This window comes from Mirounga angustirostris, unplaced genomic scaffold (genome assembly GCF_029215605.1).
Source record: "Mirounga angustirostris isolate CCGP_5_RB_7025 unplaced genomic scaffold, mMirAng1.0.hap1 SCAF_10, whole genome shotgun sequence".
Taxonomy (NCBI): Eukaryota; Metazoa; Chordata; class Mammalia; order Carnivora; family Phocidae; genus Mirounga; species Mirounga angustirostris.
In genome coordinates this window covers 107912762-107937839 of record NW_026991718.1, presented here as the reverse complement: position 1 = coordinate 107937839, position 25078 = coordinate 107912762, and the positions used below count along the sequence as shown (strand labels likewise).

General features: G+C 50.0%; 1 protein-coding gene across 3 annotated transcripts in view; it reads right to left on the bottom strand.

Moving 5' to 3' along the window:
• RASSF2 (Ras association domain family member 2) overlaps window positions 1-22342 on the bottom strand; it is a 40460-nt gene extending 18118 nt beyond the window's left edge. The window contains exons 1-2 of one of the 3 annotated variants that reach the window (XM_045870244.3): window positions 22279-22342; window positions 21064-21125 (exon numbers count right to left, since the gene is read on the bottom strand). The gene's annotated coding sequence lies outside the window, so the exon portion shown is untranslated. Of the gene's footprint in view, window positions 1-21063; window positions 21262-22034; window positions 22224-22278 lie in introns of those variants that run through there. The other 2 variants (XM_054506547.2, XM_045870243.3) reach the window with 2 other exon arrangements.
• Window positions 22343-25078: the final 2736 nt, after the last annotated feature.

Here is a 25078-nt window from a genome sequence, read left to right as displayed (position 1 = left end):
AGCACCACCCAGTCGTGACAATCAAAAATGTCTCTGGACATCACCTAGTGTCCCCTGGGGGCTAAACTATGTCCAGTTAAGAATCCCTGGCATATGTATATCCATATATAAATGAATGAAGGATTGGCTCTCTCTGGGGAATGGCATTACCCAAATTTTTTTCAAACATTTTATTATGAGAATTTTCAAACATAAAGATGAGGAATAAGACAATGAACAGCCAGGGATGCATGGTTATTCTACCCCTAACATTTACTGGGGCACCTGGGTGGCTCAGTCAATTAAGCGTCTGCCTTCAGCTCAGATCATGATCCCAGGGTCGTGATGGAACCCCGTGTAGGTCTCCTTGCTCAGCGGGGAGTCTGCTTCTCCCTCTCCCTCTGTCCCTCCCCCCCACTGGTGTTCTCTCCTCCATGCTCTTCTCTCTCTCTCAAATAAATAAATCTTAAAAAAAAAAAAACATTTACTATCTTTCTTTATCATACATCTGTCCAGCTATACATTCCTTTATCTATTCAATAATCCATCTTATTTTTGATGCATTTCAAAGTAAATTACACACAAAACAAGTTTCATAATTTAAGAAGATTGAAATCATACCAAGTGTCTTCTCCAACCACAATGGTATGAAACTAGAAATTAACAGTAGGAGGAAAACTGGAAAAATCCACGAATATGTGGAAACTGAACAACACACTCCTGAACAACCAATGGTCAAAGAGGAAATCAAAATGGAAGTAAAAAATATCTGGAAACAAACAAAAACGGAAATACAACATACCAAAAGTTATGGGGTACAACAAAAGCAGTTCTAAGAGGGAACTTTATAGCAATGAACACCTACATTAAGAAAAAGAAAGATCCCAAATAAACAAACTTGAGGAACTAGAAAAAGAATAAACTAAGCCCAAAATTAGAAGAAGGAAGGAAATAACAAAGATCAGAGCAGAAATAAATGAGAGACCAGAAAACAATAGAAAAGATAAATGAAACTAAGCTGGTTTTTAGAAAAGATAAACAAAATTGACAAACCTCTAGCTAGACTAAGAAAAAACTCAAACAAAATTAGACATGGAAAGGAGACATTACAACGGACACCAAAGAAATACAAAGGATCTTAAGAGGCTACTATGAACAATTATATGCCAATAAATTGGATAACCTAGAAGAAATGGATAAATTCCTAGAAACATATAACCTACCAAGACTGAATCATGACAAAAAAGAAAATCTGAATAGACCAATAATGAGTAAGATTGAATCAGTAATCAAAAACTTCTCAGGTTTTGAAAAGAAAAGAAAAGCCCAGGACCAGATGGTTTCACTGGTGAAGTCTACCAAATATTTAAAGAAGAATCAATACCCAATCCTTCTCAAACTCTTCCAAAGAACCAAAGAAGAGGGAACACCCCCAAACTCATTTTATGAGGCCAGTGATACCCTGATCCTCTTATAGCCAGGTAAACATACTACCAGACAAGAAAACTACAGGCTGATATACCTGATGAGTGTAAATGTAAAAATTCTCAAGAAAATACTAGCAAACCAAATTCAACAGTACATGAAAAAGATCATACAACATGATCAAGTTGGATTTATCCCTGGGATACAAGGATGGTTTCACACATGCAAATCACATGTGATCACCTCGACAGATGCAAAAAAAGCATTTGACAAAATTCAACATCCTTTCATGACAAAAACTCCAACCAATTAGGTATAGAAGGAATATACCTCAACATAATAGAAGCCAGATATGACAAGCCCACAGCTAGCATCATACTCAACAGTGAAAAACTGAAAGCTTTTCTTCTGCAACCAGGAGCAAGACAAGGTTGCCCACTCTCACCACTCCTATTCAACACAGTACTGAAAATGCTTGCCAGAGCAATCAGGCAGTAAAAATAAATAAAAGACATTCAAATAAAAAAGGAAGAAGTAAAATTGTCTCTGTTTGCAATAATATGATCTTATATATAGAATATCCTAAGGACTCCATGGGGCACCTGGATGGCTCTGTCAGTTAAACATCGACTATTAATTTGGCTCAGGTCATGATCTCAGGGTCATGCGATGGAGCCCTGCGTTGGGCTCCACACTCAGTGGGGAGTCTGCTTCCCTCCCTCTCCCTCTGTCTTTCCCCCCACTCATGCACGCTCTCTCTCTCTCTCTAAAATAAATAAATACATCTTAAAAAAAATCCTAAGGACTCAACCAAAAAACGGTTAGACTTAATCAATGAATTCAGTAAAGGTGCAGCATACAAAATCAGCACACAAAAATCAGTTGTGTTTCTGTACACTAACATCAAACTATCTGAAAAAGAGATAATCCCATTTACAGTAGCATAAAAAAAATAAAATACTTAGGAATAAATTAACCAAGTGTGTGATAGATCTGTACACTGAAAGTTAAATGACACTGATGAAAGAAATTGGAAAAAAAAAAAAAATGGAAAGATATCCCATGTTCATGGATCAGAAGAATATTGTTAAGATGTCCATACTACCCAAAGCCACCTCTTGATTAACATAATCACTATCAGAATTCCAATGGCATTTTTCACAGAAACAGAAAAAATAATCCTGAAATTTATATGGAAAAACAAAAGAACTCAAATAGCCAAAGCAATCCTGAGAAAGAACAAAGCTGGAGGCACTTCATGATTTCAAAATGTACTACAAAGCTATAGCAACTAAAACAGCATGACGCTGGCACATAGACCAATGGAACAGAATTAAGAGCCCAGAAATAAACCCATGCACATACAATTAATATTTGACAAGGGAGCCAAGAATATGCAATGCGGGAAGAACCATCTCTACGATGAATGTTGGAAAAATTGGAAACTCAAATGCAAAAGAATGACATCTTACCCTATCTTACACCAATCACAAAAATTAATTTGAGGGGCACCTGGCTAGCTCAGCCAGTACAGCATGCAAGTCGTGAGGTCATGAGTTCAGTTCCCATGTTGGGTGTGGAGACTACTTTAAAAAAAATTAACTTGAAATGAATTAGACTTAAATATAAGACCTGAAATCATAACACTCTAAGGAAGAAAACAGAAATAAAGTTCCTTGGCATTGGTCTTGGCAACAATTTTTTGACTATGACACCCAAATCGTGAGCAACAAAAGTAGAAATAAATAAGTGGGACTACATAAAATGAAAAAGCTTCTGTGCCGCAAAGGAAACAATCAGCAAGATGGCAAGGTCACCTACAGAATGGGAGAAAATATTTGCAAACCATGTATCTGGTAAAGGGTTAATATCCAAATTATATAAGGAACACAGAGAACTCAAGAGCAAAAGAAACCAAATAGTCCAATTAATAAATGGGCAGGGGACCTGAATAGATATTTTCCCAAAGAAAACATACAAATGATCGACAGGCACATGAAAAGATGCTCAATATCAGAATCATTAGGGAAACGCAAGTCAAAACCACAGTGAGATATCACCTCATTTTTTTTAGAATGGCTGGTATCAAAAAGACACGAGATAATAAGTGTCAGTGAGGATGTGGGAGGATTGGACCCCTTGTGCACTGTTGGTGGGAATGAATGGTGCAGTCACTGTGAACAATGTACAGCAGTTCCTCAAAGAGTTAAAAATAGAACAACCCGACGATCCAGCAATTCCACTTCTGAGTATATACCTAAAAGAACTGAAAGCAGGATCTTGAAGGGATACTTATACACCCATGTCCATAGCAGCATTAATCACAAAAGCCAAAAAGGTGGAAGCCACTCAAGCGTCCATCAACAGATGGATGGATTAATGATGCACGGTAGACACATACCATGGAATATTATGCAGCCTTAAAAAAGAAGGGGATTCTGACATGTGCGACAACATGGAAGAACCGTGAGGACATTCTGCCAAGTGAAATAAGCCAGCAACCAAAGGACAAATACTGTATGATTCCACCAATAGGAAGTCTCCAAAGTAGTCAACATCATAGAAACATAAAGTAGAAAGCTGGTTGCCAAGGCCCGGGAGGAGAGGGAATTAGTGTCTCACGAGCAGAGGTTTAGTTTGGCAACATGAAGCTTTGTGTGGGTGGATGGATGGTGGTGTTGCTAGGACAACAGTGTGAATGTCCGTAACACCACAGAACTGTGCACTTAAAAATGATGACGTTGATACATTTTATGTGCATTTCGCCGTGATAGAAAAGAGAATGGAAGAGGGAGGCAGAAAAGCCAGCGTGATGGTGATACAATGTGAAAAGGACCCAAGCTGCTGTCACTGGCTTTGAAGCTAAAGGAAGAGGGGCATGATCCAAGGAACATGGCGGCCTCTAGAAGCTGACAAGGACAAGCAAATGAATTTTTCCCTAGGTCCTCTACAACACAGCCCTGCTGACACCTTGATTTTAGCCCAGTGAGACCCTGTACGTACTGACCTAAAGAACCCTAAGATCATAAATTCGTGTTGTTTTAGGCTGGCAAATCTTGGCACTTTGTTAAAGCAGTCGCAGAAAATAAATACAAGAGGCCCCCTAAAAAGGGGGGCATCAGTGCGGGGAAGGGAGTTGAAGGGCTGAATTTCATTCAGAAAATTCAATCTCCAACTGTGTACCCAAAAGTGGTACCCTAAGAACACAGTTGTTTCTCTCTAAATTCTAATTTTAACTTTTCGATTTTTCCTAAAAGGAAAAAAAAAATCATAAAAATTGGAGTCCAGGGGTGCCTAGGTGGCTCAGTGGGTTAAGCAACCAACTCTTGATTGCAGCTCAGGTTTTTGTTTTTGTCTTTTCTTAAGATTTATTTATTTATTTTACAGAGAGAGCTTGTGCAAGCAGGAAAGAAGGGCAAAGGGAGAGAGAGAGAAAGCCTCAAGTAGATTCCACGCTGAGCAGGGACCCCGACATAGGGCTCGATCCCAAAACCTGAGATCACAACCTGAGCAGAAACCAAGAAGAGTCAGACGCCTAACGGACTGCGCCACCCAGGCAACCCCCTCAGCTCAGGTCTTGATCTCAGGGTCGTGAGTTCAATCCCTGTGTTGGGCTCCACGCTACTTTAAAAAAAAAAAAAATCAGAATACATATGTACTGCAAAATGAAGAAGAAGAAGAAAGAGAGAGAGAGAGAGAGAGAAAGAAAGAAAGAAAGAAAGAAAGAAAGAAAGAAAGAAAGAAAGAAAGAAAGAAAGAAAGAAAGAAGAGAAAAGAAAGAAAAGAAGAAAGAATCAGACTGGTGAGAAAGTTTTTTTTTTTTAAGTGACAATTACCCATAACTAGTGAGTACCCTTTTTTTTTTTTTAAAGATTTTATTTATTTATTTGACAGAGACACAGTGAGAGAGGGAACACAAGCAGGGGGAGTGAGAGAGGGAGAAGCAGGCTTCCCGCGGAGCAGGGAGCCCGACGCGGGGCTTGATCCCAGGACCCTGGGATCATGACCTGACCCGAAGGCAGACGCTTAGCAGACGCTTAACGGCTGAGCCACCCAGGCGCCCCTGAGCACTGGGTATTATATGCAACCGATGAATCACTGAATTCTACCTCTAAAACTAATAATACAGTATATGTTAATTAAATTGAATTTAAATTTTTAAAAATGAAAAAAAAAAGTCCCCTTCCTATGCAGGTTCAAGTGCACACATTTCACAGACATTTCTCATGTGCCTGACATGTGCGATCTGCGCTTATTGATGATGATTTAACAGCAAAGGGAACAGGCACAGCCCTGCCCTCAGGATGCAGTAAGAGATGGACAGCAGGAGACTGTTCTAGCAAGGGAAGCAGATGCTACGGCAGCACACAGAAGGGCACCTAATCTGGACATGGGTAGGGTCCCAGGGGCTTTCTGGAGGAAGCGACCTCTAGGCTGAGACCTCGGGGATGAGGTGAAGCTGGCAAAGTTGCAGGGCAGAGCGGTTGGCAAAGTTGCAGGGCAGAGCGGTCCAGACAGAAGCTGCACACACCCCAGAGCCGTGCAAGATGGGGGGGCGGCGTCTGGGACCTTGACCACATCAAGGAGTTCGAGGTGCCACGGGAGGCGTGTAGGCTGAATAATGGCCCCAAAGATACCCAGGTCCTAATACCCAGGTCCTGCATATAATACCCATATTCAGCGTGTAGGCTGAATAATGGCCCCAAAGATACCCAGGTTCACCCCGGGAGCCCGTGAACGTTACCTTGTAAGGTACAGGGACACCCCCCCCCCCCCGCCCCGCCCCGTGTGATTAAATTAAGGTTCTTGGAATGGGGAGAACTTCCTAGGGTTACCTGGGCGGGCCCTAAATGTAGTTCCAAGTGTCCTTATAAGAGAGGCAGAGGGAGCTTCTGGAACATCAACCCCAGCAGAGAGAGAGAGACACGGGAATGTACTAAACTGGATGAGGATGGAGAAAGGGGCCATGAGCTAAGGCCCAAGGCTCGCCGAGTCAGAAAAGGCAAGCGAATGATTCCCCCCCTCCCCTCCACCCCAGAGCCCTCCTGACACCCGGGTTGGGGCCCGATGAAACCGATTTCAGACCTCTGGCCTCCAGAATGTGAGGGGGTAAATTTGTTGTTTTCAACCACCCCGTCTATGGTCGTGTTTACAGCAGGCCTCGGGAAACCAGGGGAGGGTGTGATCTGACTCGAACTTCGGAACAGCTGCCCCACCCCGCCTACTTTGAGGAAGGACTGTGGCAGACAGCAGAGGCAGGGGTCCCCCGGAGGGGCCTGATCCAGGGACAGGGGCGATGGGGGCGGAGTCACAGCGTCTCTCGGGTTTAAAGAGGTAGAGGGAAAAGTCGTGATATGCCAGTAAAAAGGTTTGGAAAAGAGCCCGCTGCCAGAGTCACCGTGGGGCTAAAGGCAGAGTCCAGGATGCTGCAGGAGCTGGGGGTGGTGCCACATTCTCAAGTGCCAAGCTGAGGAACATGGGCGGACTTTGAGACATGCCCACTGAACCCTCCGGTGCAGCCAGGTCTGCGGCCCGGGAAGGTGAGCGCACGGAGCTCCCAGAAAGGGAGGTCTGGAACGCACGGAGGGCTCGGGACGGGGCTCCGATGCACCCAGTAGGGCAGTGAGGGGCAGAGGAAAAGGAGTCCCTCGAAGAGGAGGAGGGAGACATGTTGCCCCGGAAGCCAAGAGAATAAGCTACCTTGAAAAGGAGGCTGGTCAGCAGAGCCAGAAGCTGGTGGTAGGAGCCCAAGGAAGAAAACCCAGAGCAGCCTCTGAGCAGTCATGCGGGACCTCAGCCAGAACCCATTCCGCAGCCTGGCTGGTGCCGAAGTCACATTAGCGATGCCTAGCCATCCACAGACCTTCTCACCCTGAACATTCAAGTCTTCCTCCAACCAAGGAAATGTTCTATTCTTTCTTGGATTCTCTTCTCTTCCTTCCATTCTTGGTTCTTCTTCGGCAATGTCTCTACCCCCTCTCTGGAACACTGTCCGTCCATCCATCCATCCATCCATCCACCCATCCATCCATCCCTGCCCCTAATCCCCAAGTACCATATCATTTTTACTCATAACCTTCCATCTCCTTTTCCTTAGAATTCTACAGCTAATCTTCTAACTCCTGGGTTGGATTTTCTGCAGGACTCTCTCTTTTGTTCACTGCCTCCATCATAAGCTATAATTTAGTAATTCTGTTTTGCATCTGAAAGCAGTCTGTCCTGTTCTTAAGACAATTCCCTTTAATAGCACGCCTTCTTAAATCTACTGAGCACACCAATTAGGGAATTTAAGTCTTCTCTACAGTTATTAAAACCATTTGGTACTTGAGAAAAAATAGGCAGGCAGATCAATGAAACAATATAGCATACAGAAATAGACCCAAATATATTTGGGAACATAGAATGTGGGGTGCATTTCTAAATAGCCAGGGAAAGTTGGATTAATTTTTAAAATGTTGTTGGAGAATTGGCTGGCCTTTGGAAAGGGGAGGTTGGGGAAGCTAAATCCCTACCTTACTCCTTCCACCAAAAGAAATCATAGATGAATAAAAAATTTAAACATTAAAACATAAAATGCTGGAAGGAAACATAGGATATATATCAACTTGAAGTGGGAAAAACTTTCCTATGAAAGACTCCAAATCCAGAAGGTATAATTGAAAAAAAAAAGAAAGAAAAGAAATGGAACCAATCTGTGACAAATTGAGAGAAAACATTTACAATACAATATGACAAAGGGCTAATGTCATTAATTTGTAAAATTAATAAATCCACAAGAAAAAGATTCTACACCCAATAGAAAATTGGGCAAAGAACACGAACAGTTAATTCACAGAAAAAGAAATACAAATAGTTAATAGATTTATGAAAAGATGTTCAACCTCCCTAATCACTATTTCCTTACTTGCAAGATTGGTATAAATCAAGTTGTCCAATGGCCCAAACGTGGGGATTCTCCAAGGTTCCATCACTACCTGTTGGGTAATCTTAGCAAGGCCATCGCTATGTATCAGACCTACAGGCTCGTGCTGCCTGATCTTTGTCTCCAACCTTTTTTCTTACTTTTACAAATCTTGAGTTAGGCGTGTTAGGAAAACACTTAATAGCCTACCACGTTGTTGAATTAAACGTACAGGTCACTGATTCTAGGACCCAATCCCTTCTTTGTCTCAAGGACAACATCTGCATCTCTCTTCAGACACTTTCCAACCATCACCACAAATCACTGGCTACCTCCAACCAGCTGGGGGTTTGGGGGGGGCGGGGTGGGGGGGTTCAGCTAAATTAACATTCACTTTAAGGCAAACACAGCAGCAAAACTAACAAAGGGCCGGAAATTTAGAGTTCAGTCTGATATTCCTTAAACAGAGTATTGTTCCTCACACAAGGAAGGGTCAGAGGAAGATGGGTTGATGGGGCTGGAATGTGGATTCAATGGGACATTTCCTCCAAGGGTGCCTGCCAATATCTACAGCCTTGGAGAGAGGGATTTGTTCAGCTGGCTTGTTGCAACACTTCAGCCTTCTCTGTTATTATCAAGAATTTAAGGGGCACTCCGGGACTCCAAAATGCCTTATAAGAATCATTTACAAGCAACACTTCCATGATGCCTTGAGAACACCGAAGTGGCAAGTGGCCGTCACCATCTCTTTGAGGAAGAGAGAGCACGATGGGGAGGAAGACGGGGCTTCCCATGTGGGTCGGCATCTCAGACACAGAACTGAAACAGTTCACAGCTGCCCACACAGAAAAAGAAGGGGAGAGAGAGGATGCAAATGAAAGGACGACTTTGACGTGACACATAAATTTTATAGAAAAATAACTTTACAAAAAAGTATTCATAAAAAAATAATTAACGTGGAGCTGCTCTTTGGAAGTCTAAATCATATTTAAACCTACTGAACTCCCTATAGGAACATCGTCGTACAACTTCCCTGTAGAAAGACTTTCAGAGGTAAAATGTATATTGAAGCACGTCTGCTAAAATGTCTTGAGGTGTGTGTGTATCATTGGGTTTGCCACGTCGGGACATGAGCCTCCCAGGCCTTAGTCACGTTGGAGACCCACTGGGGCCACCAACTAGTCATTCCTTCCTTCTGGCACTGACTTCACGCCCTGGCAGAAAGTTCTAGGTTCTCTTCAGCTCTATCAAATGCCTGGGCAGTACCATGTACCTTGCTAGTGGTGGATGGGAAGATCCATCATGTCCTGCTTGTACAACCTTCCCTAAGGTCCAAGAGAACGTTTTGAAAACTGGAAGGTTCCCAAGCCATTGGAGGTGATGACATCCCAGGCACAGAGAACTTTCTAGGCCTGCTTTTCAAGCTCCGTGAGTGTGCCCATCCAGGCTCCTCTACAGACCCAAGCAAACTCACATGCTCCCCAGACCCTGATCCAAAACTTAGCTCCCCCTTCAAAGTATCCGTACTGCCCCAGGGCAGTGTCGGGGGGGTGGGGTGGGGTGGGGGGGCAGGTGCTCACACCTCGGCCTGTCCCTCACAGCGCTTACCACAGAACACAGAAACCATCCATCTGGTGTTTCTTTCCCCTCCTGGGCCTGGAGCTTCCCCTTTCTGGACCCCAGCTTCCAGCCTGTGCTTCTCTCCTGTGAATCTTCCCATTGTCATTTTTTTTTCAAGGAAGGGAGTGGATTCCTGCTGTCTTGGATAAGAGGATTTCCAGAAGCAGGGCCCCACACAAGAATTTTTGGGCACATGAGTTACTGAGGAACTATTCTCAAGAGAACTCTGTAAGCAAGTGAGGGAAGCAGGACCTGGCCGGGGAAGGAGCTGGGTGACCGGGGCTTTGCTGGATTCCAGCCACAGCCTGATCCCGTGGGAGCTCTGGGGTGTGAATAACTCCACGGACTTGTCCCACCTTCAGACAGGCAGGCCAGCCTTTGTACCCCCATGCTAGTCAGTCGTCTGGCTAGTCGTCTGGGTGAGCTCCCAGGCACTGCCCCGCAAGAACTGATCTCAGGACGGGGAGCAACTAAGACTCAGAAGCAATCCACTTTCTCCCATCCGCCGTCCAGCGGGGAGGAAGTGGCCGCCCGCATGAGCTGGCCAGGCGAGGTGCAAGGCTGAGCTGCAGGGATGGGGACAGACACTTGCCAGAGCTCTGGACCAATCACACCCCTGCAGCTGTTGCACAAAGGGTCCCTCCCTCTTCGTCTTCACAGAGCCTCCCACTCACAGGTGTCTCCAGCCTCCCCAAGAATAAATGAGGGGCCGTGCAAACCCTTGAAAGTCCCCAGCTCAGCTTCCTGTGAGGAAGGCAAACATCGAGCACTCAAGGAGCTCGAGGAGGTGGGAAAAGGCATCCAAAGCTCTCTTCAAGGAGAGCAAAATCTCCTGGGTTCTTAGCTCTCGGTTCCTCCAAACTCCAGGGCCCTCACTCCCGTTCTGTCGGGGCACCTGGACAACACGTTCATCTGGCCTCAGAGCCTCCCTGGGACGCTGGCTAAGCCCTCCAGTTTCTGTTCCAGCCTCGAGACTACGTGTCTCTCATCTTATTGATCCACTGGAAGGTCCCCGGAGGGAGAAGGGCAAACACAGCACAGAAAGGTTGGAAAGCCAGCCCTTGGCAGGAAAGCCCAGAGGAGACGAAGGACCCGCTTCGTTTCCTATACCGTCTTCCCGGTGGTAGAGCCATGACCTCAGCAACTGGGGCGGGAGGGGGGCTGGGGGGCTCCAACCAGTTAACAGGACCCAGGCAGTCCCAGTCTCTAAGACAGTACAGGGGAGGGCTTTCCACGGAGAATTCCCAGGGGGGCAAACCCCACAGAGCCCCCCTCTAACAGACGAGAGGGACATGCAGTCTGCGAGGCCTCAGCAGAAACCAAAGCGGGAAGGAGAAGTAGCTGGCCTCAAGACACACACAGCAGCTCAGAGGTTCGAATTCTAGACGCTTCTTAGACTCTCCCTGAGTGAGGCCAGAGAGGTGGGGGAGGGGGGTAAGCGGGGTTGATTTCAAAATTCCCCATGTCCAGGCTGTCGCTCATACCAATGACATCAGACCCTCTGAGAGGGGCCCAGGCATGAGCATTTTTATAGCCTTCCCAGGGGGTGCCAATGTACAAGCAGAGCTGAGAACGGCCTAGAAATCTGATAGGAATAGAGCTGTGTAAACTGAGGACACCAGCAAATGCATCTCAAAGCAGCCTTTCAGGAATGGAAGGAATAGAATTTTCTAAAAGCAAACTGAGTCGGGTCTTCAGCACCCCTTTCCGCATTACTAATATCTCAAAGGGGAGAGAGGGTGGTGTAGAGCATCCCAAAGGGTTGGTGTAGACAGGGACAGAGCTAGCTGATGCAAAGGGCCCCGCGACATGCAAACCCGGGCACCACACCACAGAAGCCAGGAAGCGAGCCCTGGGCCCCAGAGACAAAGGAAATGCTCACTGAAGGCCCACAGCTTCCCTTTTTGGGGCCTGTCCCCACCTCTTCTCTGAGTCCTGCCCTGCCCCCCTCCTGGGGAGAGGGGGCGATAATCTGGAGCTCCTGGGTTGGAGTAGAAAGTTATCTTACACAGTGCCTCATACTATGGTGTTAAAGACTGTCTCATCAGGTCTCCTGAGGGACTCTGCTTTGTAACCAAGCGGTGCTTACAGAGGAGACAGGGCTGACCCCTGTGTACTTCAGCCCCTTGGTATAGGGGCCGGAAGAAGTGTCGATGGCAAACAGGAAGCCCCAGCCCTATTGCGCCACCCGAGGAAGGAGACTAGAGTTGTGGCCTGGGACCCTGCCAAGTTCTAGAGATTACCAAAGATTCCACCTCCTGGTTCCTGAACCTGAACCTGTCCCAGACATGGGCAAAATTCAGGCTGCCTGGGAAGGAAACGGTACACCTTGCCTTCCACCTTTATTCAATAAAAGGCCCACTTACTGGCCAGGCCTGGGTCCTCTCTGGGGTCTGTTCACCTCACTGATCCCCCTTTCCCTGAATGTACCTCCTCTGTCCCCTTTTCCAGGCGTTCAGGATCCACCCTCACAGCTCTCCCAATCACTCCACTCAGGAAAGAGTCTGGGGAGTGGAAGGTATTTGGTAAGAGGTGGGCAGGTGGAAAAGGGCTTAGCTCAGGAGAACTAGCAGAAGACTAGTCTCAGGAGGCACCTTGACACCTTCCCCCACCAGTTAAGAACAAAACAATCACACTATTATTATTGGGCTAATAACAAAACACCAGATGTGACTCATAGACAGCTACCATAAATGAGAGTTTACTGTGGGCCACCTAGTATCTGCTTTGGCTCATTTAATTCCCCCAACAACCCCATGGAGAAACCTCAGTATCCCCATTTTGCAGATGAAGCATATGAAGCACAAAGAAGCGAAGTAACTTGTCCCCAAATACACAGCCAGGAGGGGGGTGGGGTCAAACCTGGGACCGTGTGAGTTCTGGCAAAGCAGAACCCTATGGAGGTGAAGGTTAAAAAAGAGTTTTCAGCTAAAACTCAACTGAGCCAGCCGCATCCTTGAGGAGGAGTCACTCTGGAGCGTGGACCAGAAGGCTCTGGAGGGCTCATTAAGTACAGATTCCTTTCCCCCACCCCACCCCCCAGCTTCTGATTCAGTCCTTGTGGATGGGGTCTGAGGATGTGCATTCCTAACAAGCAAGCTCCCCAGTGACGCTCGCATTGCTGGTAACAAGGCTTTAGAAGCTTTATCTTCTTCCTTCCAAGAAAGAACCCACAGGGAAGGCTTCATTTTCACCATTTTATAGATGAGGAAACAGAAGGTCCCAGAGGTTAGGTCACAGAGCCGACATGAAGCCCAGGACTCCTTCTGTGATGCCCTGGCTAAGCGCTGGATATGGGGGGTTCTGAGCAGGGCAGGCAGGAAAGGGGGGGCGGGGGAGGCTTCCGCTGCCAGCCACAGCGGGCCCGGTGGGCCTGGGGAAGGCAGGCAAGTGAGTCAATGGCTGGACAGACAGGAGGTAGGTAGAGCAGACCCTGCAAGGGGCCAGGGATAGAGACCCCCGGCCAGGGACTTGGGCACCTGCCACAGACCCTAAGTCACACCTACCCCTGTCCAAAGAATGAGCTACCCCTCACGCTCACAGGTCCCACAAAATACCTGCTCCCCCAACTTGGAAAAAGCCGGGGGGCCTGACTGATGACAGGTATGAGGCCCCTGCTGACGGGAAACTTGGCTCCCATCCCCAGAGGCAGCCCCTGCCTGGCCCACCCTCTCCAGATGAAGAGCTGAGATTCCAGCCATGCCAGGCTCCCTGAGAGCAACTTGATCTGCAAAGCCCCTGCTCTTCCCACCGCCAACTGGGACCCCGACCTGCTCTGCTCAGGCCTTCTGTGCACAGGGCTGAGTCCCCAGTGTGGCCGGAGCAGAGATCTGAGGAAATGGTCCTGGGATTCCTGCCAGAAGGGCCTGCCTCCCATTCCACACCAGCGGACGCGGGGCCAGGTGAGTGACCTGGAAAGTCACCACTGGGACTCACCCAAACAGCCACCTCACAGGCCCGGATGAGCAACTACTTGCTTGTAGGAAAGTCCCACCAGTGTCCACAAGCTTTTGACCTTCTGGATGGATGTTTAGGAGGAAACCCAAAGGCCCTTAACCTCATATCAGAGAACCAGGGTGTTGGAGCAGGACAAAAAAAAGGCATTAAGGTAAGTAAAAACTCTAGACAGAAAAAGCTGTGTGTGTCTGTGTGTGTGTATGTGTGTGTGTGTAGAATTTAGACTCTGGCTCAGAGGAACCAGAGACCTAGAAAGCCAACCTTCCAATTCGACAGACCCACCAAAGAAGGACCTGTCACATCTGCCTCCCTAAAGCAGCCCCTTCATCACCTCCCACCGGAGGGGCTCTGCCAAGATTACCCCCTCCTGGGCTAAGATTCAGCAACATGCAAACCTGTGTATGGCTGAGGGGGCCTGAGGCAAAGAGTGGGAAGTCAGCACTGGCCCTAATAAGGCAAAGAAGATGAAGCATCCCTTGACCGGCATCTCTCAAAACCAAGGGCTATTTTATAGGGTAGTTTCATGTTCGACCTTGTGAAGGGCAAATTAAGCGTTCCTGCAGCCCGATAATTATGGGATTTAGGTGGCGCCCCGTCCCACAGGGAGGGCCTGAGGCCTGCATCAGTCCTTGTGCCTCGAGCCCCCACTCGCTGTCTGTGGCTAGTCTCTCAACTCTGCGGGGATGTGCTGACCTATGCGGGCAGGTGAGGAGGGGCTGCCTCCAGCTCCCCATTTCCTACCAGCACAGGTTTCTTTCTGGCCACTCTTCCTGTTTACTGAGTGATTTCTCTGAGACTCATCTCTGACCTCACTTCCCCTTCCTCAGGGAACCCCAGCAGCTCTTCCTTTTTTGGTGCTAGAGGCTAAGATTGAGCTTTGTGTGCAGAGATCTTGGGGATTCTGCTCCTTGCTACCTGGGGCCAGGATTGGAAACCCAAGAGCCAGGATTGCAGACTTCCTCCAACCCCCACCCCCCTCCGCAGCCAAGATGGGCAGGTTCCTGGCACTCCAGAAGCAGTAAGGAAGAAAAAGCAAAGGAAGAATCCAGTGTGTGCTGAGCCCTCCCCTGGGAAAGCTATGGGGGGATGGGGGGATCTTACACCCACCCTCCTTTCATGTCCTTAACACCCTGTGTGTGGAAAAATTCACCCTCACACAGCAGATCTCAGATCCTTCCTAGTACCAGGAAAGGCGGCTCATCTGGGGGTTTCCAGAGCATTTCCAGGAGGCTGAGGGGGAGTTTTCCACAAAACCACATTCATACCCTCTGCCTGCCCCGCAGCCAGCGACTAACCCTCAAGAAAAATCAGCACCATGAAACACAGAACTTCTCCTCCAAATGGGCTTCAAAGGTCAGCTCTGTAAAATCTTTACACTCCCCCGACTGTCTAGGATTAAAAGAGCAGCCTCCCACCGGGCAGAGAGAAAACAGGCAGAGCCAGGTAAAGAAACTTCCAGAGTCCAGTGGGCAGGTCTGTCCCTCCCACACATAAATCCTCACTGACTCGCTGGAGAGCCCGACAGGCCCTTCTGGGAGCTCACTTACCAAGGAACTTAAAGCTTTTCCCACAGAACAAGGTGTCCCACTGAAAAGCCACTTAATCCACTCCCGTGGCGCCTAAACAGGGCCGCACGACCTGGTTTCCCAGTTCTGGGTCCCGAAGCTTCCCGACCCCCTTTCACCTCAGGGTCGACCTGAGGCTGGAGCGTACACACCATCTCCCCTGCTCCCCACCCCACTGCACCATGTCCCTGATCACCTTGGCACATACACAAGAAAGCAATCCTTGTCCCAAACGTCTGTGTGATCAACTGTAGGATCCCATATGGAGCTTCGGGAAGAGGGCGCCGCCTACCTAAGGCTACCACCCATCTCTCCGGAGCCCTTGGGGCCTCACGGATCCCACCAGCTAACGTCCTCCCTGCACGCCAGCCGGCCCCCCCTGCCCGCCGACAGAACATTCAGCAGCCATACCCCCGATTTAGCAGGTCCAGTTGAGCCCCAGGATCTGGAACACACACAAAGGATGCTCGAAATTGAAATGTTGAGGCTGTCATGCTCAACCTTCAAGAAAGATGGTCCCAATAACCCACCTCTACCTGGTTTGGACCTTACTCACTGCAAGACAGCTCTGAGGTTCAAGGCATGGTGAACCCCAAGTGCACCCACTCAAACCCACCACAGAAGCCGCCATCTGGGGCCTGAGGTCCAGCTGCCAGCAGCCAGCAAGCCACACCGCGGCCAGCTCCGGGGGCCGGGAGCACTGCATTCGTCAGTGCCTGGCTGCCTGCCCCCCACCCCAGGGGAGGATGGCAGGGGCGGGACGGATGGCCAGGGGCTCGGAGCCCTGCCTGAAATGAAACCACCCAGGACCAAACACCACCACTCTATCACAGGGCTCTTTCTTTCCTTGTTATGTAAAACAAACATGTTTATTTCTTTGACACATATAGAGAAGCAAAAAGATTATTGAATGATTCCAATTCTATGAGATACCTAGAACAGGCAAATTCACAAAGACCGGACGTGGAATTGAGGTTACCAGGGGCTCGCGGGTCGGCAATGGGAAGTTGATGTCTGATGGGTCCTGGGTCTTTGTGGGGGATGACGGAAGAGTTCTGGAGATGGAGACTGGTGATGGTCGTGCAAGGCTGGGAGTACACGTTTATGTCACTGCTCTTGTCGGAATGATCATGTCCTGCCAAATTCTTATGTTGAAATCCCAACCCAAAATGCGATGGCATTAGGAAGTGGGGCCTTTGGGCATGATTCAAGGGGCTGGCTCCCCGCTCACCAACGGGATCAGTGTCCTTCTCAGAGACCCCACGGAGCCCCCCCATCCTTCCTGCCACCTGAAGGTATAATGAGAAGTCTGAGACCCAGAAGAGCCTCCCATCCACCCGTGCGGGCACCCTGACTTTGTACTCCCAGCCTCCAGGACTGCAAGAAAGGCTTCTCTGGAGTTTGCGGCTCACTCAGTCTGTGGTATCCTGCTACAACAGACCGGACAGCCCCTGAACTGTGCACTTAAAAATGATGAAAAGGACAAATTTTCTATCATGTATATTTTACCATCACTAAAGATAAAAAATAAAAATATTTAATTTAAGAAAAGACTAAGATCAGTATCTCCCTCAAATTTCACCACTCAAGAGACAATCACCATGAACATTTGCCTGTACATCCTTCCAGAGACAAATGGAGGGGAGGATATATTTTACAAAGAGCACAGTTTGGTAACCTGCTTTTGAGAAGTATTGTATTTTCCCACGGTAATAAATGCACATCACTCCCCTATCTTTTTGGTAGCCCAGTGGTATTCCAGTGCACAGATATGCAGGTCTTCCCTGCCACCCAAAAGCAGAGTGCTCTTATGAATGTTTTCGTTAGCCGAAGGGGCATAAAGCAAAGAAACAATTACCATTAATTTATATGGGAAAATGTTGGCGTTCCCAGACCCAAAAATAGCCTCTCTTAGGTTCTTCTGATACCTTGGGAAACATCTTGCTAACAGGTATACATGGGATCGAGTCCTGCATCGGGCTCCTGGCTCAGCGGGGAGCCTGCTTCTCCCTCTCCCTCTGCTGCTCCCCCTTCTTGTGCTCTCTCTCTCTCTCTGATAAATAAATAAAAATTTTTTTAAAAAATCCTCTTCAGATTTCTTTCTGTTAGCAAAACAGGTACTAACGTAGATCTTTCGTAAAAACCAAGCAGCCTAAGGCAAACAACTTTGAAAAAGCGAGGGATACCTGGACCATAACTAACACGTTTGCTTTTTGTTGGGGTTTAGTCTGCATTTCGGTGGTTGTTATTATTGCAAAGAATGCTGCAAGGGACATCCCTGTGCACATATTTTTCTGCACTTGTCCAATTATATCCTTAGGATAAGATTTCCTACCTGTGCAATTGCTGAGTCAGGGACTCCCTCGGGAGGACTGTCAACAGAGCTTTATGAGTAAAATCACAGCAGGGATGTCAAATTCTGCCATACAAAGGTCTCTTTCACCACGTGGACTCTTCTCGGCTTTCACTTGGGTGTCCATGGCATGGCATAGCAGTTCAGGAAAGTAGGGACTGTCCTTTCCATAAGAAACCAGCCCCCTCCCTCCCCACCGCCCTGGCCACCTCCTCAGGGGACACACCACGCCTGTGTCGTAAAGAGAAGCCGCTACACCAGGAAGGCAGACGGCAGCTGGGCTAATATCTGCTGAATACCCCTTCGCTAGCAGGAAAGATCACAGCAGAACTCCAGGATGGCCCAGTGCCACCCATGCAGTTATTCAGCATTTATCACTGGTCACAGCCTAGATGTGACAGCCACGAGCAGGTGTACTCAGTTTCCTCACCTAGCCGAAGGACAGCCTCTCTCCAAAGCGTTATGATCGGCCATTCATGGGCCATCAGAATACCCACTCCCCAATCCGCCGGGGCACCTTCTATCTTAACCAATGAGCAGCAGATGGCTGCCTGAGTGATGTGTACCAGGCTCCCGTCTGAACGCACGTCACAGTATCACCGGGAGATAGTTAGAACTGCCATCTCACACTTGGGGAAACTGAGTCTCAGAGACCTTCATGACTGTTTAACTGCAGCCTAAAGCCTATCCTAGGTTGCTTTCCCCCCGAAGTTGACCCTAAAACAAGGATCCGAGTGCAAGTGGAAGGGGGCTGGAAAGTGAAACAGGGAAGGGACAGCGGCCTGTGAAGGAAGTCAGTTACAAGGCAACTCTGACGGACAACATAGCACCTGCCCCCACGCCACCCCAGCAGAGAAGCGAGGGAGCTGGGGTATTTATATACCTTCTCTCATCAGTCGCTGGTTGAGGCCAAGGGAACACAGGAAGGATGCTGACAGTATCTATCACATTGCCCAATATCATGCGGCTGGAAATGGTAAAACGCCATTCAAACTCCAAATCCAATACTCTGCATTACTCGTTCAGAAATGAGCAGTTGATCACTTAACTGAGTGTCAACTATGGGGAAACGCCATGCTGGTGAAATAAGCCTACTTTGCCAAATCACTTTGGGTTGAGATGTCCAAGGACAGCACAGGTATCTTTTTGTCAAGTTTTATCAATGGGATGAATAGGAAAAGCCCTTCTATGTCACTTTGCTCATCCCAAAGGAATTAGCCAAGAGCCCTTCCCTGCCCCCTTCTTCGGCGTAAGGTTTCCCTCTCTGAATCAGCCACAGCTGGCTCGGGCAGGAGTCCTGCAGCCTCAAGCTGTCATCCCAAGCAGATATATCAACCTGTGATTACAGGCTTCAGAGTCTGCCGGCCATCCCAGGGATGATCAAAAATGACCCACTGGACGCCCTGCCGGCCGAGTCTGGAGGATGTCCCTGTTTACTGTGCCTGCTTCCCCTGTGCCTCCCGCCCTACCCTCTCCCTCCAACCTCACATACCCTCCATGGGAACCCACAGTAGGCCAAAGAACTGAAACCAGCAATCACAGATCTGCAGGAGCTTACCCCACCTTAAGGACTCACTTAAAATTCTTCTGGATATGCAGGGAGGTGTTTAAATAGGACAGTGTGTCATTAGGGTAAATCACTGGACCATATTGTAAGGAGTGGTGGGAGAAACAGGGAAGTAGCAGAAGGGGACCGCTGCCCTAGTTTTAGAAACCCAGTGGTAGCAGTTCTCAGCAGCTCTATCTTGAAGTCGGAAACTGGCCGTCCTGTTCTGTTCCAAGCACACTGCTGAGACCTGCCCAGTTTCTCACCCTGCGGGAGAGAAGGAGACGCGGGCAATTCCCAGTCCCTTTCCTGGCACTCCCAGCAGGATTTTCTGGCAGTCGGGTCTCCCAGTGAGGACACCTCCGGCCCGAGTATCCTAGGGAGGACTGAAGGCAATCATCCGGCCAACGTTCTTTTGTGCTGTGGGCCAGTCATCAGCACTCCAGCAGAGGTGCCAGGATGTGCAGTCCTGGGCACCTCTCCAGCCAAGTCTCTTGGCCGTTCCTAAGCAGCTCACGCACAGAAGGCAGACACGAAGCTTGGCTCCGGCGCCCCGCGAAATAGACCAAGAAATCAAAGCAAAACCAGGGGGTGACTGAAAGGTCCCGGGTAGGACAGCACAGCTGAGAAACGGAAGGCTTGAGGATGGAAAACAGGTGTAGGGCATCTACCACTGCTAAGTGACCTCTAAGAGGACACAAACTGGAGAGAGGGCTGCGGCCCCGAACAGAAGCTGTGTAGAAATGCAGAGACGGGGGCTCTGGAGCCCCGGGGGCGGGATGAGACCCTCCTCACGAAGGTGGGGATGCCAGAACCGGAGGCACAGGTAATGCACGCCCTGGCCCACGCAGTCAGGTACAGAGGGCACCCCTTCCCCCCCTACCCCCGCCTTCCCCTGGAGGGGGCATGCCAGGCTCCCTAAAGATGCCCCTCATCCTAACTGGATTTCAACAGCACAAAAATGATGGCAAGGAGCATGGTATACATCTCGGCTCTACCCCAGCTAGATCATTCTGTCTCCCGATAGGCCGCCCCTGCTCTCCGGTGTTCTGAAGCTGGGGGGGGGGGGGGGGGGGGGACTCACAGCCCAGCCTCCCCAGCCCAGCCGACACTCCCAGGTGCCCAGGCGGGCGACATCTCTGACTCCCTTCCTTCTAGCCAGGGCAAGAACCACCTACCATCTTTCCCAAACTACCCCACCTCTCCGAGCTCAGCCACCACGTGTGGCCCTCTTCTAGTGGGCTGCCCTGTCCAGAGGAAAAAGCACAGCTGGTGCCCACACTCACCACCCCACTCCAGGGTCTCTGATCCCAAGTGGGCACCTCCCAAGCTGACTCCACACTTAGTCCCTGGGACACCGCATTTGGACACAAGTTAAAACAAAACAAAACAAAAAAACACCTCCCCTCAAAAAACCCAATCTATTTTAGCCATGAGAAGTTTCTTTAATTCCTCAGACCACCTGCAGAAAAACTTCCCAGTAAATAAGTGAAGATTGATAAGTAAAATAAATCCAACCCCAGATTCCTCCTCCAGAAGCTCTGGAAACAAGGTCCCTGGCTCTGAATCCCAGCTGTTTAAAAGAATCATTGTTTCCAATTCTTTCCTCCCATTGTACCAAGATCAGCTGGGGCAGGAACAGAGTCCCACTCCAGGATGAATTATTATTTGGCAGCTCCCTGGTTCAAATTTTCATTCATCACATGAAGGTACTTACTAGAAACCTGGCCCACGCTAGTCACGGCCTCCGTCCTCTGGGAGAACCCGGATTCCCGACACCTGGGAATGAAGTACGTGCAGCATTGAGAAGCGCAGCCCTGGGCCCCTGCTGTCACTGAGTGGCAGAGGTGCGCCAACAACCCAGGAGCCACAGAGAGCCCCACAGTAAGATGGAGCCCTCTGTCGCCCTGCCGGGCCACCGCGCTGCTCCGAGCTGTCCCCTGGGTTCTCCCAGTTTAAGAGCTGAATGCAAAGCAGGCGCCCGAAATGCAGAAGTGCCTGGGTCGCCCAATGAGCCTGCCCCTCTCGGGCGAGAGAGGACGCAAAGCTGAGGTCCCCAACGACCTCGGCGCTAGCTCGGGAGGCGGGCGGGAGACCGCAACGGGAAGTGCCACGAGCACCGAGGGCCCCAGCGCCCCCGCGCCCTTCAGAAGGGGCCTCGGGCGCGCCGCCTGCCCCCGCCGGGTGCTGGAACCCGCCTCTGGGGAACTGTCCGTTGGGCAGGGAAGATGGGGACCCGCTTAGGGTCGGGCACTCCCCAGCGCTGTCTGGGCCTCCCATCCCTGCACCTGCTGCCCGGCCCCAGCTCGCCAAGGAGTCCCGGGAGCCCCGGGGATGGGGCGGGGGCGCCTTCCCGTCGCCGCCCTCGGTGCGGAGGGAAGGAAGGACCCCCAGGGGTCGCAGGGGGAAGACGAGCTTGGAGCTACAACTTTCTCCGGCCAGAGGCGGGGCGCGCAGGGGCTGGCTCCTCCGCGGCCCCCGGGGGGTCCGCACGCCCGGGAACCCCCAGCGGCCCCGGGAGGAGAGAGGAGACCAGGGCAGGCGAGGACTGAGGCGCTGACCTGGACCAGGCTGGGAACACCGCGGGAAAACTTTCGGCGAGGCTGGAGGGAGGCCGGGGAGAGAGGACCGGCCCGCGCCCGGCACCTTGCGCCCCGCATCCCGCGCCCGGTGCCCCGCGCCCCGAACCTTGCCTGCGTCCTGAGCCGGCTGCATCGCCCGCGGAGTTGGAAAGTGGGGGCGCCTCGCCACGGGCGGGGGGGGGGCGTTGCTCCAGCCCGAGCCTGGGTCTGCGAGCGGCGGGCCCGGCTCAAATCCAGCCGGGCAGCACAGGCGGCGGCGGCGCGATTGGGGGTCGGGCGCCCCGCCTTCCTCGCCTCCCCTCCGCCCCTCCCGCCCTCTCTCCCGCCCCCCTGCCTTTATCCGTCCCTACCGCGTCCGATCGGCCTCTCTCCCCGTCTTTCTCTAGCTCTCCATCTCTCCCCCGCCCCTCTTCCCTCGCCTTTCTTCCTCCCCGCGTCTCCCGCCCTCCCTCCCTCCCTTTCCCCCCTCCTCCCCTCCCCTCCTCCTGGGGGGCGGAGCTTCTCCCCTCCCTCCCAGACAATGCTGGGGCTGCGCGTCCCCTCCTTCCCCTCCGGCGAGTCGGGGCTCGGGCTGCCAGCGCTTCTTCCGGGCTGGGGGGGGGGGGGGGGCGGGGAGGGGGTAGGAGTGCAGGGGTGGAGAGGATGGACTGGCTCCCCTCACCCCTTTCGCCGCTGCCCTCTTCAAGCCGGATGGAGTCTTGGCCCAAGCCCCTTGGCTCGCCCCGCGCTGTGACAGCCACTCCCAGGGAACAGTCCCACTGCCCCGCAGAGCCCACCTCGAGCGCCCCGGATTCCCCAGAGAGTGTGGGATTCATTTTCTAACACCCCGCCTTCTTCCAAAAGGGGTTTGAGCTGAGCGCGGGCTAAGCAAGCCCCCTTCGACAGGCGGGTGGGTAGACGTGACCGTGAGTGAAGGAGGCCAAGTTTCTTTGTCCACCTCTCACCTCCCTCTCTCATCCATCCCTGGACTCGGAGGACTCTCAGTGCAGAGGAAGGCTTGGAGCACCCCAACTGCGGGACCCCTTATCTATTTCCTTCCTCTTATCACAACCCCCCCCCCCCACCACCATCACCAAATACATGCCCCAACCCTGCAGGGTGAGTCCCCATGTCTAAAGGGAAGGGAGCCTAATGGTTAATGGGTAGCCAACCCCCAGGGTGCAGCCGGCTCTGCTCATCCCTCCTAAAAGCCAAACATTCTTTACTAAATTCATTGTTTGGATCTTGGAATGTGTCTCCCTTAGAAACAATGTTATAAATGGTGATGTGCTTCCCAGCCCAGCCACAAAAGCCTTTGAACCCAAAATGCAGCTGTAGGGTGGTGCTGAAAACTGTGTCAGCTACCCTGGAACAAGAAGGCCACTGATCCGCGTTTTCTGTAGGAAAAAAAAAATTATCTACTTGTACTTTCCCCTTGACCTCTAAACACAAAGCTCTCCCATTAATATTCTCCCCTACCCCTCAGCCACTACTCTGTATTGGTGAGCTACTTTCCTTTGCAGGTAACATGAACACCGTCAGGGGAATGTATTCTGAGGACATGGTATTTTCTCTAGGACCTCAGGTCAGAGCTGCAGGGAGAGCTCAGTAAGAGGCAAATCCAGAGCCGGGAGGGCTTCCAGGAACCCAGGAAGTCTTCTCTGAGAGGCCAGCTCTTCCCTTCCCTCATAGATTGGCCTTCCCTACACCCCGGACCCATGACAAAGGGTGGCCCCCATTTCCATCCCTGGGGCTTGGGGCTCCCCTTTTGAAGGAAGCAGCCTTGCGGAGCTGGAATCCCTTAGTCGCTACTCCAGTCTCCCGAGAGCAGCTCATTGGCCCAGCTTGGGTCAGGTGACCATCCTATGACCAATCAGCTGAGGTGGGTGACTCCTCTTGGGCAAACCGCGGGCAGGAACCCTGCCCTTAGGCGCTGTTTAAAACACAATCTAGGCCTTGGGGCCCCTGGTTGGCTCAGTGGGTTAAGCATCAGACTATTGGTTTCTGCTGAGGTCATGATCTCAGGATCCTGGGATCAAGCCCCGGTTGTGTTCCTCACTCATCTGGGAATGTGCTGGAGATTTTCTCTTCCTCTGCCCACCCCCACTCTCTCTCGTTTTCTGTTTAAAATCTTAAAACAAACAAACAAAAAACAGAATTCATTCCCTTCTACTTATATTTTCCATCTTGGTGAATAAATTGATTAATTCAAGGTACGAGAAAACATCTTTCTTTTCATCAATTTCCCCATACAGAAGCCACAGAAGAGAAAGGAAAAGGTTCTTATCCTTCCAGGGGGTGTAGGGATGATACATCTGTAACAGATTTAATGCTTCGCAAATGTTCAACTGATACATGAAAGCCCACCCTCAAAACCATCTTTTCTGGCCACCATCCACCCCTGGGGACTGGCCCAAGAGGCACATGTCTCCAGGGAAGCAGCAGATAACCATTGTCTAGAACCGGTTCTCCAACAGAAATACCGTGCAAGCCACGGGTGCAATTAAAATTTTCTAGCTACATTAAAAAAAAAAAAAAAAGCCAAGTGAAATTAATTTTAATATATTTTATTTAACCTAATGTATTCAAAATATTACCATTTCAACATGTAAACAATATAAAGACATTACGCATGAGGTATTTTGCATTCTAGTCGTGCACTAAGGCTGAAATTGAGTGTGTATTTCCACTTCAGCGCATCTCAATTCGGACGTTAAATTTTCATCAAAAACACTTGATCTGCATTTAGGCTTTATAAAATTTCTATCTGAAAAAGTCGAGTCACATACCCAAGTTGTTCCAGACGTACTCTAAAGTTACCCAATAACTGAACCGAGTATATCAGTTTTTACATGTAAATGGTACGCCCATGTGGCTTGTGGCTACCATATTGGGACAGTGCAAGTTTAGAGAGTGAGGAAGCCACTGACTGACTCAGAGTCTCAAAATCAACTTCCCTCACCTCTTCAGCAAAGCTAGTGGCAGGAATGTCAAGCATGGCCAGAGAGAAAATGATTTTCCCTATTCCTTATGTCTCCACAGAACGTCACAGGAGGCAGGCTTTGCCACTACATCAGAGTTCTACCACACGCCTGGGGAGAAGGAAGGTATGCAGAGAAGAAATGGAGGCCCAAAGCCCACTCTTATGTTCCCAGTGGATTCTGGGAGAAG